Below are 7,240 nucleotides of genomic sequence, written 5' to 3' on the forward strand. Positions count from 1 at the left end.
TGAGAGTTTTTGTCCAGATGTTTGGAATTTGGACAAAGTAGACCACCTTTAGCAGATCACATTTCAAACTGTCAACATATTTGCTCAGAAAATTTTCATATAGATAGGAATTTCATAGAGATATGAATGTAGAATTCTGGGCAAGAGAAAATTATTGATAGCATTGGTATCACCCCTGAGTTAGAGAGAGCTTAGGACCCTGTTATGACTGTCAAATAATATACCTCATCTTACAGCCCCCTGTTGGTAACATCTGTGAAGATATGCATGAAGATGACTTTAATAAACAAATCAGGACACAGCTTCTTGTGCCTGGAGGCCCTCTTCTGAGAGCAGCCTCAAGTATGCAGATCGCACCAGTGCTTCCAGAAAAAAAAAGGAGGATTTCTTGGAACAGAAGGCAAATGCTGTCACAAAACCCATGCGTTTATTCTACCTGAAAGGCATAAGCCGTCTCAGAGCCTCAGGCTCTCAAACCAGAGCCTAGATTTAGAATTTGGGGTTACTTATTATTACTGATGTAATTTGCTTGATTTTCTGATCGCCTGTGACAATCATCAATTCTTCCTGCGGTACAGTGGGCAGCAGTTAGAAGCACTGAGGGGCTGGAAAAGGGCAGTTGGAGCCTTGCTGGGAACTCCTGATTGACAGCGAGGAGGAGGGTGGTCTGAGCCCACATCAGGGGACCCTTGAATGGAAGCCATTTCCTCCATAGCATGGTTCTGAGGACAGAGTTGTATCACGAACGATGCAATAACAGATATTCATTTTGATGATACTTTTGCAAATAGTCCTATTCCAAATGGTGAAAACAAGCAAACAAAGGGTTTATGTTTATTCTATGTGGCCTAATGTGGGTGTGGTCTTTTCTGTCTGCTGCCAAAAGTATATTAAATGATTGACCTTAGCATGTTGGAGACCTGGGTCCTTTTGCTACAAACTGTCATCATTTATTTTATTTCTACTACTGATTACCGGATGATGTTATTCAATGGGGACTGTATATACTTTTTGCTGGAGGACGATCCAATCTTGTTTGGTTGACTGGAACTCCATATGAGCGTGGGCCTGTGTGTTCGAGCGCACCCTTACAGGGCCAAACAGAGACATTTCAGGGATGTCTAAATGGGTTTTTAAAAATATATATATATTTTGGGGATCTTTATTCCAAGGACCTCAGTTTATCAACTCTTAAGAGGTAGGAAATGAGAAAGCACAGAGCAGGAGGAGGGCAGATGAGAGAGGCTTGTTTCAAGTCCTTTGGGGCATTGTTCAGGACATTTTTTTTTCTTTTTTCTTTTCTTTTCTTTTTTTTTTGGCAATTAGAGCTCCAAACAGGCAATCATAATGTTGAATTTCCCTTTGTATGTATGTTCAAGACTGTTAGGCCACATTTGGAGAGTCAGTTTCAAGCTTGTTTTGATAATTCTCCTTTACTCTAAGCGGAGGATAGTCTGTGCCCAGCTAGGGATGGGGTCAAAAGCTAGAATTCTGTAGCCCTAACCAAGGCAGGTTTTCCTGCAAGAGATCCCTGCAGTTTAGCTCAGGCATCTTCTTCCTGGGTCTCTTGTCTAGACAGCACAAGGCATGGGGCATGTGAGAAACTTGCAAAAGCCATGGAAGGGGAGGGAGACAGCTTGCAAGTAGGCCTTGAACACAAAGCCTGTCCCCGTTTATTGGCAGCAGCTTGTGAGAAAGCTACATTCTCAGAACTCCCTACCTGCAAAGCCCCGAGTGGCTGGAGGCACCGTGATTTTGATAAGGCTCTTGTATGACTGGCATCCAGAGGGCAGTCACGTGAGGGTGGGAAGTGGAAGGAGAATGGATGGATTCTACCTGAGGCAGAACAATGGGAGGAAGGAAAGAACAAAGAAACAGAGATGAAGGAAAGAGGGAGGAAAACATGGCAGTGATGGAAGTGAGCAAGAACACACACACAAAAGTAGCCGTAAAATAACAAGCATGGCTTATGCGGCCGGGTGGAGCAGCAGCAGTCAGGTGTCCCGTGGCATAAGACCTCAATGAGAAAAGCTTCCCAAACCCCAGCTCTGCCTGGAGTCTCTGCTTTCGAACACCAAGCTAGCCGAACAAAGTTTTCAGAAAATTCCAGAATATTAGGCTGGTCATGTGGGCCAACATACAGGAAAGAATGGCTGTGACACCCTTCTTCTGTGGACACAGCAGCTCTGAGGGGTTGGCTGGGGTGATGGGTCTCCAGATCAGCACAGACCCGTTCTGGCATGCCCAAACTAGGGGTGAGCTCCCTGGGTCGAATTTTTTTGAGCGCTGCAGGGAATCCAGCTTGGAGAGGATGTGTTCAACCTGCTCAGAGTTGGCTGGGGTGCTTTGCAATCTCCTCCTGGATGTGCAACTTGAGGGCCTTGCGCATGGGTGGATCCAGAGGCGTGTGGTTCTACACCTCCTCAGTCACCCTCTCTGGATCGTCATCCTGATAACAGGATAACTGATGTGACCTCTCCACTGTCGGCCGAAGAGCTGACATCCAAAAGGCTGCAGCTTGGAGCGGCCACTGCCGCTGCTATCAGCGGACTCCTCGCGTCTGGGTTGCTTGGGCAGGTGGAGCTGTCTGGGAGCCGCTGCACCTACACCAGCAGGTCGTGCTTGCTGGCCGCGTGGGCGCAGGTGGGTGCCGCCTTCGCACCTGCTCCTTTGGCCGCCTGCTTCCCCTGTTGTTGTAGTCGTCCCGGGCTAGCTGGTTCCATCAGATACGGTGCACGACGCCATGGCTCCTGTCCAGCCGTCCGCCAGGCTGGCAGCAGAGCCCCAGCCCGGGGTCTGGCGCCACTTCCATCCGGAGCCTGGCACAGCGATCCGCGGCCTCAAAGCCCCCCTTCTCCCCCTACACGGGTTTTAAAGAACCTGGAGAAAATGCCCTAAATAGAAAAACTGGGAGAAAGGAGTTTGTGCTGCTTGTGGGAAAAGGAAAGCAAAGAGTGACAGGAGAGTTGCAAATAAACAAGAGTCATTCCTCAATGTGGTTCTCAGAGGCTGAAATTTGCTATGAGGTGGTTCCTCTGGTGCCCGATTAAGGGATCAAATTACTGAAAATTCAAAGGGATGTGTTGTCAGACCGTTTCACCCATGAGGCGGTTCCTCCAGATGGCTCTTGAAGGCTGGGGACCTCTGCAGTCTTGGGAGACCTCCCCGGAGCTGGAGGAAGGACAGTGGGTGATGGAGGAGAGTGAGGTCAGAGAGCAGAGGTGAAGACAGCCTGGGAGCACCACACACAGCACTGGCTTCCAAGTGGGACTGGCTTTTATTTCCGGAAGTGGTGGAGCTGGTGGGGAGAGGTGTGCCCCAGCTGTACTTCCGAGGACAATCTGGATGAAGCTGGAAGCAGGCACGGCATCCCCTTCCTCTCACTGCCACATTCTGGCCACCGAAATACAAACTCTGTCCCAAAGTCCCTTCTGCAGAAACTCTACTTGGTTGTTCTCCTCATCCACAGTGGCCTCATCTATGGGACTTCAGGTTATTCCTCCATGTTCCCCGAGGACAAGAACTCTCGTCCCTGACTCCCAGGCTCTTCCACCACTCCACCTCCTGCTGTCCTGAGTGACAACACCCCCTGAATGATCTACACAACCCCCCACTTCCTGACCTCCTCCTCTCTGACCTGCCTGTCCCTCTCTAGTTTAGCTACCCCCATGGCCATATCAGGATGCCTCGAGTTTGCTCCACCTCTGTAATAATAAACTCCGAAGCTCTCTTTCTGAACACCACCTCCATCACTTCACCTCTCTCATTGCCTTTGTTCCCAGGAAACCTGCTCCCAGCCTCGAAGCTCTGTCCTCATCCCCCTTTGGACCAGGCTTAGGTCTACTGACCATGCACAGATCCTCCACCTCTTCCTTTCCAACCCTCATATACATTCAGTCACCTAGGGCTCTACAGTCCACCACAGCACCTCGTAAATGTGTCCCCTCTCTCCATCCTCACTGCCAGACACTACCCTAGTGCAAGCCCTTGATCTCTTTCTCTAGTCTCTAGCTCCAACCTTTCTTTATCCTTGACTCCCACTCCTGTCTTCTACACTCTTTATGTTCCAGTCATGGGGTCCACCCACTGCTCGCTAAACAGGCCATGGATTTTCACGCCACCTCCTCCTCTGATTCCTCCTAGGCAGAATTAATTGCCCTCTGCTCTGTGCATTTGTACCTCTAATATCTATGCCCCTGCCTTGTGGCCTCTACTAGAAGAGGTGATCTTTAAGGAGAAGAACCATTTTTACTGTGAGCTTATCAGCTAGCACAACACTTACCATGTAGTCAATCTCAGCAAACATTTACAGACTGACATTACCCAGGACATGGGGTCCTTCAGCTGGCTCCCTGGGCATTCATCAGAGTGGCCCCTAAGACCTGCCTCATGCATAGCTATCTTCTTACCTCTGCACTCCTGCTCTCTGCCAGTTCCTCCTTCCACCTTGCAGAGCCAGTTGCTGGGTGGTCAATCCTATTCTGTCATACCTGAGTCTGGGCCATCGCAAGGGGGTGGGGTGGGCAGCAGGGGCTGGGGCAGAAATTTTGTGGCCTTGCTACCTGGCAGCATGTGTGAGAGCCAAAGGGAAAGTTAGATTTTTCCTGCCCAAAGCTCAGAATCCTGAGTGCAGCCACGCGTCTCAGTGCTAAGGGCTTGGGGACAGAGTGAGAAGTGTTAAGGTCACCTCTACTTTGTGTCTGTCCAGGAAGGGGCCATGTGGATGATGTGTGTGTGTGTGTGTGCGTGTGTGTGTGTGTGGGTGTGTGGGTGTTGCAAGCCACTGGGCATGTCAAGACAGCTAATAACATGTCTCCACAGCTGAGAGAGAGGAAGTGCCACTAATCCAATTTGTAATTTATCTTTTGGTTTGATCCTAATGTTTTTCCTTTGTTTCTGACTTGATTCATTTATCTGCAGGCTCAGTGAGTTCACCTTGGCAAAGTCTTGCATGAACACAAGCATTTAACTCTATAGATTATCTCATAGTCATGTACGTACACACGCGTGCGTGTGGATGTGTGTGAGAGAGTGTGTATGTGCATGCATATGTGTCCTGTCCTTAACCCCTATGTGAGGGAAACTCTTTCAGGAGGGCAGCCAGGATTGGCTGCTGCAGGACTCTTCTTTGTGAGGGTGGCAAGGAGAGAGCCAGTGGAGGGGGTTGGGGTTGTTTAGGAGAATATCAAGTGCAGCCAGATCACAGCGGACACCAGGAGAGGACAGAGGCGGGCACCTTTGGTTGGAGAGGAGGTGAATAGGAGGTGTGTGTCTTTTCTGGACTTCAGTCAATCCTCTTTTGCAAGTCATCCAGTTCTTGGGCTTAAAGGAAATGTAGGAAGCATTTGTTCACTGATTCCCACCTGGCCGTGCATCTGAACTACTGGGAGTACTTATGAAAAATGTAGCTATCTGGTGTCCTTCTGAATCCTAATTTGGGTTCCTCTGGAGGTGGGGCCTGGGACTGTTCTTTTTAACCAGGTGATCTGATTTACCACAAACTGCTCAAGGCCATGTGGCTAGTGGTACCTGATTTTCTCTGGGTCAAGGGCATTTTCCTTGTACAGCCTGGATGTCCCTGGGGCTTAAAGCTTTGGGAAACAAAGCTCATATTGGATGTAGGAGAGTGCCTTGAGTGGATCTCTTATCTCGCAGGCCACTAATCCATCTAATTAAATTAGTTCCCTACAAGGGGCACTCTAGCACTTGAATTCCCAGTGTGGGCAGAGTCAACTGAAGGGGCCTACTCACTCTCGGCTGACCTGGCACCTGCTGACCCTGTCTTTGGCACTAGGAAAATTTTCAAAGTCCTCTGTAGCTACTTTCATCCACTCTCTCTAGGGGCCAGCCCTGTCCTTTTGTTCTTGGCAATTTAGATAAACAAGCTTGGAATTCTTCCTGTCTTGATCTACCTTCTCTTTCTCTCTCTGTCTTCTTTCCTCCTCCCCTCCTTCCCTTCCTCCTTCCCTTCCTTCCTTCCTTTTCTCTCCTTCTCCTCACTCCTTTCTTCCCTTCCCCATTTCTTCCCCCCACATCTCCACAGGTTTACTGAGATATAATTCACATACTATACAACTCACTCATTTAAAGTGTACAGGTCAGTGGTTTTCAGTTTGATCCTAAACTGCAGAGTTGGTAACCATCACCACAAGCAATTTCAGAAAAATTTGAGAATTCTCTCTATATCATAGATACAAGTCCCCTATCAGTTATATGAACTACAAATATTTTCTTCCATTTTGTGGGCTGTCTTTTTACTTTCTTGATGGTGTCCTTCAATGCACAAACATTTCTGATGAAGTTCAATTTATCTATTTTTTCATTTATTGCTTGTGCTTTTGACATCATATCTGAGAAACCATTGCCTAATCCAAGGTCACTGAGATTTACCTCCATGTTTTCTCCTAAGAGTTGTTCAGTATTAGCTCTTACATTTAGGACTTTGATTCATTTTGAGTTAATTTTTGTTTATGGTGTGAGGTAGGGATTCACCTTTACTCTTTCCCACATGAATATCCACTTGCCCCAGCACCATTTTTTGAAGAGACCATTCTTTCTCCCATTGAACTGTTTTGGCATCCTTGCTGAAAACCAGTTGATCATAGACATGAGGGTTTATTTCTGGACTTTCAGTTCTATTCCATTGGTCTCTATGTATCTCCTTATGCCAATAACATACTGTCTTGATTACTGTAGCTTTGTAGTAAGCTTTGAAATGGGGATATCTCCACTTAGTAGGTCGACCGTTCAGCACACAGAGCAAGGGCTGGGACATAGTCTGAGTGGAAGGGCCTGACTGGAGGGGCCTAGGACATATAAGAGGAGGTAGTGCAGGACTGTGGGAAGCACAAAGGCTTGGGACTCAGGTGACCCAATTTTAACCCTTGCCCTGCTGTAGCCCTGTGGGACCTTATTTAAGTCACTTGATGTTTCTGGACCTCATTTCCTGTTCTGTAAAAGTAATGGTGTTTTTGATGTCTTAGGGTGTTAGCTGATTGTTAAAAGACTTTTCAATTCTTATATTCTGGAGTTGTAGGAGGCTCAGTTTACAAAGGCAAATCCACCACAGAACTCCCTGATTTTATAGCAAAACATTCGTCAGACTTTCACTCACTTGTAACTTAGGCCTGGGACAGGAAATGTATAAAATGATTCTAGATTATCTTGTCATACCAGATAGCAAGGAAGCCATCAAAGACTACCATGGTCATGTCCAAAGGACCCAGGAGAAAATTTGTAG

The 7,240-nt window shown here is 47.6% G+C and overlaps 1 pseudogene; it reads right to left on the reverse strand.

Moving 5' to 3' along the window:
- Positions 1-2,326: 2,326 nt before the first annotated feature.
- LOC119532597 lies at positions 2,327-2,812 on the reverse strand (annotated as a pseudogene).
- Between the last annotated feature and the right edge of the window lie 4,428 nt (positions 2,813-7,240).

Source organism: Choloepus didactylus, chromosome 4 (assembly GCF_015220235.1).
Source record: "Choloepus didactylus isolate mChoDid1 chromosome 4, mChoDid1.pri, whole genome shotgun sequence".
In the NCBI taxonomy this organism is placed as follows: domain Eukaryota; kingdom Metazoa; phylum Chordata; class Mammalia; order Pilosa; family Megalonychidae; genus Choloepus; species Choloepus didactylus.